Below are 8,451 nucleotides of genomic sequence, written 5' to 3'. Positions count from 1 at the left end.
CGGACAGGGGCACGAACCCGCGTCCCCTGCATCAGCAGGCGGACCCTCAACCACTGCGCTGCCACTAGGGAAGCCCTCCATTTTGTTTGATGCTGTCTTCCTCACACCTCAACAATGCCTGGACCAGGGTTAGTGCCATAAATATGTGCTGAATGAATGACACTGGAAAGCCTCCTACAGTAACTGAGAGGACATTTCATCTCTGAACTTTTTAAGGTGCATGGTTCCCCACAACTTACTTGGTTTGTGTGCAAGAAAAATCCTCACTCAAGGAGAGAGGGCTGCAATAAGGTGGAACAGTGGGAGCTGTTTGTCAGTCTCTTCCCATGATCTCCATTTCCGTTGGTTCCCAGCAGATCTTTTCCCAAGAGTCAGTATCCGGCGGATTTTACATAGACGTGCATACAAGTAACTATCTTGCTGGTACAAACAGATCCAAAATAAACATTCCCACAATATTTCTGATTATTTTCTTTATTGGGGTATAATTTACATACAATAAAATGCTACCATCTTAGGGTATGTAGGGTGTTGAGTTTTCACAAATATATAGACCCATGTAGCCTCAACCCCTACCAAGATATTTCTATCACTCCAGAAGGTTTCATCATGATCTCTTCCCAGTCAATCCTCCCCACCCATTAGTAACCATTATTCTGACTTCTATCACAATAGATTAGTTTTGCTTTTCTAAAACTTCAAGTAAATGGAATCATACAGATTGTACTCTTTTCTTTGTGGCTTCTTTTACACAGCATATTGCTTTTGAGATTCCTCCATGCTGTTGCATGTATCAGTTTTTTGTTCCTTTTTATTGCTGAATAGTATTTCATTGTATGGATGTACCAACGGTTGTTAAACTAGTCACCTGTTGTTGGATAGTTTGGAGCTATTATGAATAATGTTGCTATGCACATCCATGAAAGGCAATGAGTTGGTTTCTGAAATGAAAGTCATAACATCCTTCAGGAAAGCTCAGTGTTTGGCTGCTCCATAGTTTCGGTTTTAGAAACTATGTGGGTCAGTAACTGGTAGTCTGGGAAGATGGATGATTGGAAACCTGCTGGGGGTGTGGCACTGGTGTGCCTGTGTTGGGCATTCTTCAGGGTTCCTGTGGTCATCACTGTGGATTAGTGATATGAAGAGTCTGGCCATGCCAGTGATTGGGGGACTTTGAAGTGTCCACTGGCAGTCCCTGTAGTTCAGCCACGGGTGGCTTCTGCTGCTCAGTGTGTATAGGGAAAAATAGTATGTATAAGGTTCGGTACAATATGGGGTTTCAGGCATCCATTGGGGATCTTGGAACATATCCCCCATGGATAAGGGGGGAGCTACTGAACTAGCATTATTGATTGTGTTGCTCACATTGTGTCAGCTGTGGTCATTGGGAGCTCCTTCAGGTTGGCTCCTGTGTCCTTTTTTTTAATTGTTTAAATAAACTTTAAAAAATCTACAATAGCTTTCGATATATAGAAGTTTCAAAGATAGTTTTCCCTATCGTTAACATCCTACATTGCTATGGTATGTTTGTCACAACTAAGGAACCAACATTGGTACATTACTGTTAACTAAACTACACACTTTTTTTGCATTTATTTGGTTTTAAACTAATGTTTTTTTTTTCTGTTGCAGGATCTCATCCAGGACACCACATTACATTTATTCATCATGTCTCTTTGGCTTCCCCTAGACTGTGAGTTTCTCAAGCTTTCCTTGTTTGTGATGACCTTGACAGTTTTTAGGAGTGCTGGTCAAGTGATTGATAGAACATTCTTCAGTTGGTTTTATCTGACACTTTTCTCATTACCAGACTAGGGTTTGAGATTTTGGGAAGAATACCACAGAAGTGAAGTGCCATTCTCATCACTTCATATCAGGGGTACATGCTATGAACCTGACTTATCCCCAATAATGTTAACCTTGATCACTGCCTTGGCAGAGGTTTGCCAGCCTTCTCCACTATAAAGTTACTCCCCACCCCCTTTCTATACTCCACTCTTAGGAAGCAAGTCACTAAGCACACCCAGGGATGGGGAGAGGATGTTAACCACTACCTCCTGGACGGGGAAATATCTACACACATTATTTGAAATTCTCCAAGTTATCTGTCTCATCTCTCCCATTTATTAATTTATTCAATCATGTATTTATATCAGTATGGACTTATGGATATTCATTTTTATTTCATGGGTTATAATCCAATACTATTGTTTATGTTTTGTTGCTCAGATTTCTAGCTTTGGCCATTAGGAGCTCCTCTGGGTTGGCTTCTGTATCTTTTTGACACGCCCTGCCTTTTTTGAGTACGTTCTTACTTTTTGGCACCACAAGATGTTTCAGGTTCATCTTGTAGTTTCCCTGCTCCAGCCCTGGACTCAACCACTTCTCCAAGAAGCCCTAACTCCTTTTATTGGAGAATGGTATTGAGAAACAGGATCTGGGCACTAAATGTGCTCACTGACTAGTCAGAACACTCCAGTGTTACCTAGTTTATTCTTAGAGCCCAATCAAGAGACAGAAATCACACAGGAGTTTGAAGAGAGCATGTTTAATATAAGTAATTAACTATAACAGGGAATTGGAGTAATGGGAGATTGGCTACTAAGAGGTAAAGAGCACTCCAAAGAATAGCAAATATAGGGAGTAGCCTTTATCCCTAGTGCTGAGATAAAGCACCTGAGAAAGAGGCCACTCCCCATCTCTCCACCCCGGCTTAGAATTTGATCTAATTGGAAAGGGCACGACCAAGACCCATTGGATGGCAGAGAAGTTTGCTGAGCTCGTTGGCAGGGCTTGATGGAAGTCTGCCCTCTGGGATGATGGAGGAAGACGTTTATGGGATGTGCCACATGCTTATGGCCGCTGGGTGCTGCTGTCCACCTAGGGATGCACTGCAGAAGCCATGGGTGCTGCAGGAACTTGGTGAGAGCAGCACACCAGAACTAGGAAGAGAAGTCTCTTCCTCCTCCAGTGTCTTTCTATGCCCTCTACTGATAACTGAAATACTTAGGCTAATTTCTTTCCTTTCCCATCCTCTTCAGTGCCGTTATACTATTCATTTTTAATATAGGTATGTTCATTTGTTAGCTTATATGTCATTTAGTGTTCACCTCACATTGTAGTTAATTTTAATTTTTTTGGAGGATGTGAAACAGTATGGTTTCATGAGTCAAAGCTACACAAAGAGGTATATTCAGAGAAGCGTCACTTATCTCCTTGTCCCTACTATCCTGTCCCTTTCCCACCCATCCCCTGTGGGTAAGTGAGCTCTTTAGTTTCAAGTGTATCCTCCTGTATTTCTTTTGCAAGGACATGTATGTCTTCTTATATCCCCTTCTTTCTAGACACTCTTTAAAGCTTCACTTTCTTCATTTAACAATATGAAATCACTCCATATCCATTCATAGTCTTCCTTTTGTTGGAGATCTTTAAGGTGGATTTCTAGATGTAGGATTGCTGACTCAAGAGGTAAGAACAAATGTAGTTTAGTTAGATATTACCCAATTCCTCGCCAGAAAGATCGAACCAGTTTGTGTTCCCAACAGAAATATACTAGAGTGCTTTTCTCCCGACAGCCTCACCAACATAATATATTGTCACACTTTTAATTTTTACCAGTCTGATAGATGAGACATGGCATCTCGGTGTTATTTTAATGTGCATTTTGCTAATTGTAAGTAAGCTAGAACTTTAAAAATATATTTGGTGGCCATCGTACATCTCTTTCTCTTTTTGTGAATTACCTGTTCATGTCTTCCCATTTTTTAAATTTGTTTTTTATTAAAGTATAGTTGATTCACAATGTTGTGTTAATTTCTGCTGTACAGCAGTGATTCAGTTATACATATACATACATTCTTTTTAAAATATTTTTTTCCATTGTTTATCCATTCCATATATAATAGCTTGCATATGCTAACCCCAACGTCCTACTCCATCCCTCCCCCACCCTCCATCCCCCTTGGAAACCACAAGTCTGTTTCCTACGTCTGTGAGTCTGTTTCTGTTTCGTACATGCATTCGTGTCATGTTTTAGATTTCATATATAAGTGATATCATGTGGTGCTTGTCTTTCTCTTTCTGACTTACTGCACTTAGTATGATAATCTCTAGTTGCATCGCTGTTGCTGAAAATGGCATTATCTCATTCTTTTTGATGGCTGAGTAGTATTCTATTGTATATATGTACCACATCTTCTTTATCCATTCATCTGTCAATGGACATTTAGGTTGCTCCCACATTTTTAAAATGAGGTTTTTAGGCCCACGTTTCTCAATTTTTAAGAGCTCTTTATATCAGGGATCAGCAAACTAGAACCCACAGGCCAAATCTGGCCCACCACCAGTTTTTATAAATAAAGTTTTATTGAAACACAGCCACACTCATTTGTTTACATATTGTCTATGCTGCTTTCACACTACCCCTGCAGAGCTGGTAGTGTAGATTGAGTCAATTCTTTTCATTCTTTTTTTTTTAAGAATTTACCAAGTGTAATAAATTAGAGGTGAAGTCACAACAAAAGAATTTATGGCGTCCAAAAAAATTCACAAGTAGAAGATTCCTTCTATCAACTTCTCAGAGTCCCATGAGCTCTCCCCTGACCTCTGAAAGATGGGTTTTACCAAAATCTGGTTTACACTGAACTTTTCAGGTATATATGATCTGAAAAGAAAGAAGTATCTGATAAGAACCTGCCTGGTGCTCCTTCCTTGTTGCAGCCCTTCTTTGTGTAAGTGATCAGAATCAGGTCCAAGTGACACAGAACCAAGCATGACATATCACACCAAACACCATTTCCTGTCCAACCAATTCTCATCTCTCTCCAGTAATGAAGAGGTGGACGTTCTTCTTGGACTGCAGCATCTGTGCAGCCCGCTCCACCCCGACCACAGCAGCCAACCTCTGGGCATCGTACTTGGAGTAGAGGACAGTGCAGGTCCAGGCAGCTTCCTCTCCTCGGGTGGTGGCTTGCAGCACGTTACAGACTTCACTGTAGAAGTGCGGATATGTTGGCAGTTCATAGAAAATCAGGTTCCTGATGCCTGTTATTGTGTATCTTTTGTAGAAATGGAAGCGCTCTGTGAGGAGCAGGAACTGCTTCTCTCCTTGAAGGAAGAAGTCTCTGGCCCTGGAGACACCAGACTTCTGGGCGTACTCGCAGATATGAGTGAAGTTCAGTTCCTCCTTCTTGAAGTAATTTCGGAGATGCACAAAGTCAAAGTAGGAGGGGACGTAGATAAGCGTGTGAGACATGACTGCATCACGATACTGAGGCAAAATCTTGTTGACAAAAAAGTTAAACCTGGCATCAATCACTGAAGCTAGGTTTTCAGCTTCCATCCTCTGGAAGACATGTGGGAGCTGCACCAGGACATGACTGATGCAGCCTGTCATCGGGACGTTCCTCACAGCCACCTGGCCTTGCACATTGACGCAGTATTTGATGAACACAGAGTTGATCTGGGCATCCTGCAGGGCCCCAGACAGCAGCGTCTGACGATAGTACTTGGACCAATTATTGAGGCTCCACGTGCGCACTCGAGAAAAGTCCACCCCATGTGAGTCCAAGGGCAGTAGGTCCATGTGGTTCATCAAATGCAAGACATGCTCCCAGTTCTGCATCAGGGAAATGTCAGCTTGATCAATGATGAGAAGCTCAATAGAAGACAGAAAGTCAAACTCTCTCTTCTTCTCTCCTTCTCCACCAATGATGGTCCTCAAGCCCAGAGGGGAGGCAATGAGGATGTCTGACGAACAGAAGGGGGCATAAAGTCGGATGCTTCTCTGCAGTATTGCCACTCCAGTCCTGAAGTGGTCATCGATGTTGCCGACAAATACAGCTTCATAATCCTCAGGCCTCTTCAGGTTGGGTGGTCTCTCCTCGGGATCTGAGCCATACTCTCCATTAAACCTCTTATTGTTGCTTACAATTATTTTCTTCTTGCTGTCGCCCTCAAGAAGACTGATGAAGAGCTGTACCACCCGCAAAGCAGCTTCCCGGAATGGCACCACTGTCAGCACCTTGGGCCTCGTTAGCCCTTGGTCCCTGAAGTCATCATCATCACCCACCCCAAGTTTCTGGCTTCGGCATCTGCTGTTGTTGGTAAGCACCTGGGCATTGGCTTTGAGGACGTGATTTATCACATGCAGGCAGTCCACGTGGCGGATCTCTTCCCCATTCTTCAGGGCAGTCCTTTCTGGGTAGAAGAGGTCCCGGTAAGAATTCATAATTAAGAAGAGCTCTTTCTGGAGGGGTGTGAAGGGGCTACTTGAATTTGGGGGACCAGAGAGGAACTGGCTGTTGGTCTTGATCCAGGTGGATTCCAGAGGCTTCTGGAGATGAAGTGACTTTAAGTCAATGTCCTTTGGGGGTTTAAAGGTTTCCGGTTTCCAACTGTCGAAACCTGCATGAAAAGACACGCTGGCCCAGGATGGGCCATTTTAGCTGGTGGGTAGTTTTGGGATTTGTGGCAACAGCCTGGATCTCTTTTTCTTTCAGTTCTTTGTTTACATGTTGTGCAAATGGATCTTGTAATGCTTTCAGAGAACAGTTGCCTTCTCTTTCCTCTTCGAGAAAGTTGGTTTCTAGGCTGAAGAGTGACTCATGTTTTGCATCTGTAAACTCCTCTGGGGATTCCTCTGATGTGCCAGGTGGCCCGTGCCCATCTTTTCCCTTAGGGTCAGCAGGTAAGGCCGCATTCTTCTGCATGTCAGTAGATGCTACTGCCGTCTCTTCCTCCACACTGATGTCACTATCGCCATCTTCAAGATTCATTTCTGTCTCATCTATAACACGGTCTTCTTCCTCTTCCTCCTCCTCATCTTCCTTGGAAACATCCTTTAATGTGGCAAGTAGTCTGTTGTAACCAGAAACTTGTTCTGGTTCACTCTCTGCTTCACTTTCAGAACTTGAAGTATCTAAACTCTCTGACAGTTGACAAGTCTGTGGTTTTGCTTCCTTTCTGGAAACCCTTGGAAGGTGGAAAAGAGAAGTTCAATGTTTTGAAATCAAAGATTTGGCAAAGCTGTCTTCTCTTGTAACTTAGAAAGAAGATCAGTGGACGAAAGCAGTTCAGGAGCTTGTAGTTCTAAAGAAGTCATGATCAAGTGGGGTTTATTCCAGAGATGCAAGGATAGTTCAACATCAGCCCGTGAGGCTTGTCTGCTCACCCGCCGGGGTGGGCGGGGCTGGGAGCTCAATTCTTTTCATTCTTGTTTCTTTATTCTGCTCTGTGGTAGTTATTTCCACTATTTTATCTTCCAGGTCACTTATCTGTTCTTCTGCCTCAGTTATTCTGCTATTGATTCCTTCTAGAGAATTTTGTATTTCATTTATTGTGTTGTTCATCATTGTTTCTTTGCGCTTTAATTCTTCTAGGTCCTTGTTAAACGTTTCTTGTATTTTCTCCATTCTATTTCCAAGATTTTGGATCATCTTTACTATCATTACTCTGAATTCTTTTTCAGGTAGACTGCCTATTTCCTCATCATTTGTTTGGTCTGGTGGGAATTTAGTTTGCTCCTTCATCTGCTGTGTATATCTCTGTCTTCTCATTTTGCTTAACTTACTGTGTTTGCAGGCTGCAGGTTCGTAGTTCCCGTTGTTTTTGGTGTCCGCCCCCAGTGGCTAAGGTTGGTTTAGTGGGTTGTGCGGGCTTCCTGGTGGGGGGGACTGGTGCCTGTGTTCTTGTGGATGAGGCTGGATCTTGTCTTTCTGGTGGGCAGGACCGTGTCCGGTGGTGTTTTGGGGTGTCTGTGACCGTATTATGATTTTAGGCAGCCTCTCTGCTAATGGGTGGGGTTGTGTTCCTGCCTTGCTAGTTGTAGGGTGTCCAGCACTGTAGCTTGCTGGTTGTTGAATGGAGCTGGCTCTTAGCTTTGAGATGGAGATCTCTGGGAGAGCTTTCACCGTTTGATATTACGTGGAGCTGGGAGGTCTCTGGTGGTCCAATGTCCTGATCTCGGCTTTCTCACCTCAGAGGCACAGGCCTGACACTTGGCTGGAGCACCAAGACCCTGTCAGCCACACGGCTCAGAATTAAAGGGAGAAAGAAAGAAAGAAAGAAAGAAAGAAAGAGAGAGAGAGAGAGGGAGAGAGGGAGGGAGGCAGGGAAGGAGGGTGGGAGGGAGGAAGAAAGAGAGAGAGAGAAATAAGGAAAGAAAGAAAGAAAGAGAGAAAGGAAGGAAGGAGAAAAGAAAGAAAAAATAAAATAAAGTTATTAAAATAAAAAAATATTAAAAATTTTTTAAAAAAAGAAAGAAAGAAGAGAGCAGCCAAACCAAGAAGACAAATCCACCAATGATATCAAGCCCTAAAAACTATACTAAAAAAAAAAACAAAAGCAAAAAATAACGGACAGACAGAACCCTAGGACAAATGGTAAAAGCAAAGCTATACAAACAAAATCACACAAAGGATACACATACACACTCACAAAAGGAGAAAAAGG

The 8,451-nt window shown here is 42.8% G+C and overlaps 1 pseudogene; it reads right to left on the bottom strand.

Annotated features, from left to right (window-relative positions):
• Positions 1 to 4,760: 4,760 nt before the first annotated feature.
• On the bottom strand, positions 4,761 to 6,972 carry LOC112402595 (digestive organ expansion factor homolog pseudogene; annotated as a pseudogene).
• Positions 6,973 to 8,451: the final 1,479 nt, after the last annotated feature.

The sequence above is a fragment of the Neophocaena asiaeorientalis genome, unplaced genomic scaffold, assembly GCF_003031525.2.
Source record: "Neophocaena asiaeorientalis asiaeorientalis breed wild unplaced genomic scaffold, Neophocaena_asiaeorientalis_V1.1 scaffold1052, whole genome shotgun sequence".
In the NCBI taxonomy this organism is placed as follows: domain Eukaryota; kingdom Metazoa; phylum Chordata; class Mammalia; order Artiodactyla; family Phocoenidae; genus Neophocaena; species Neophocaena asiaeorientalis.
This window is presented reverse-complemented; position numbering and strand designations above follow the sequence as displayed.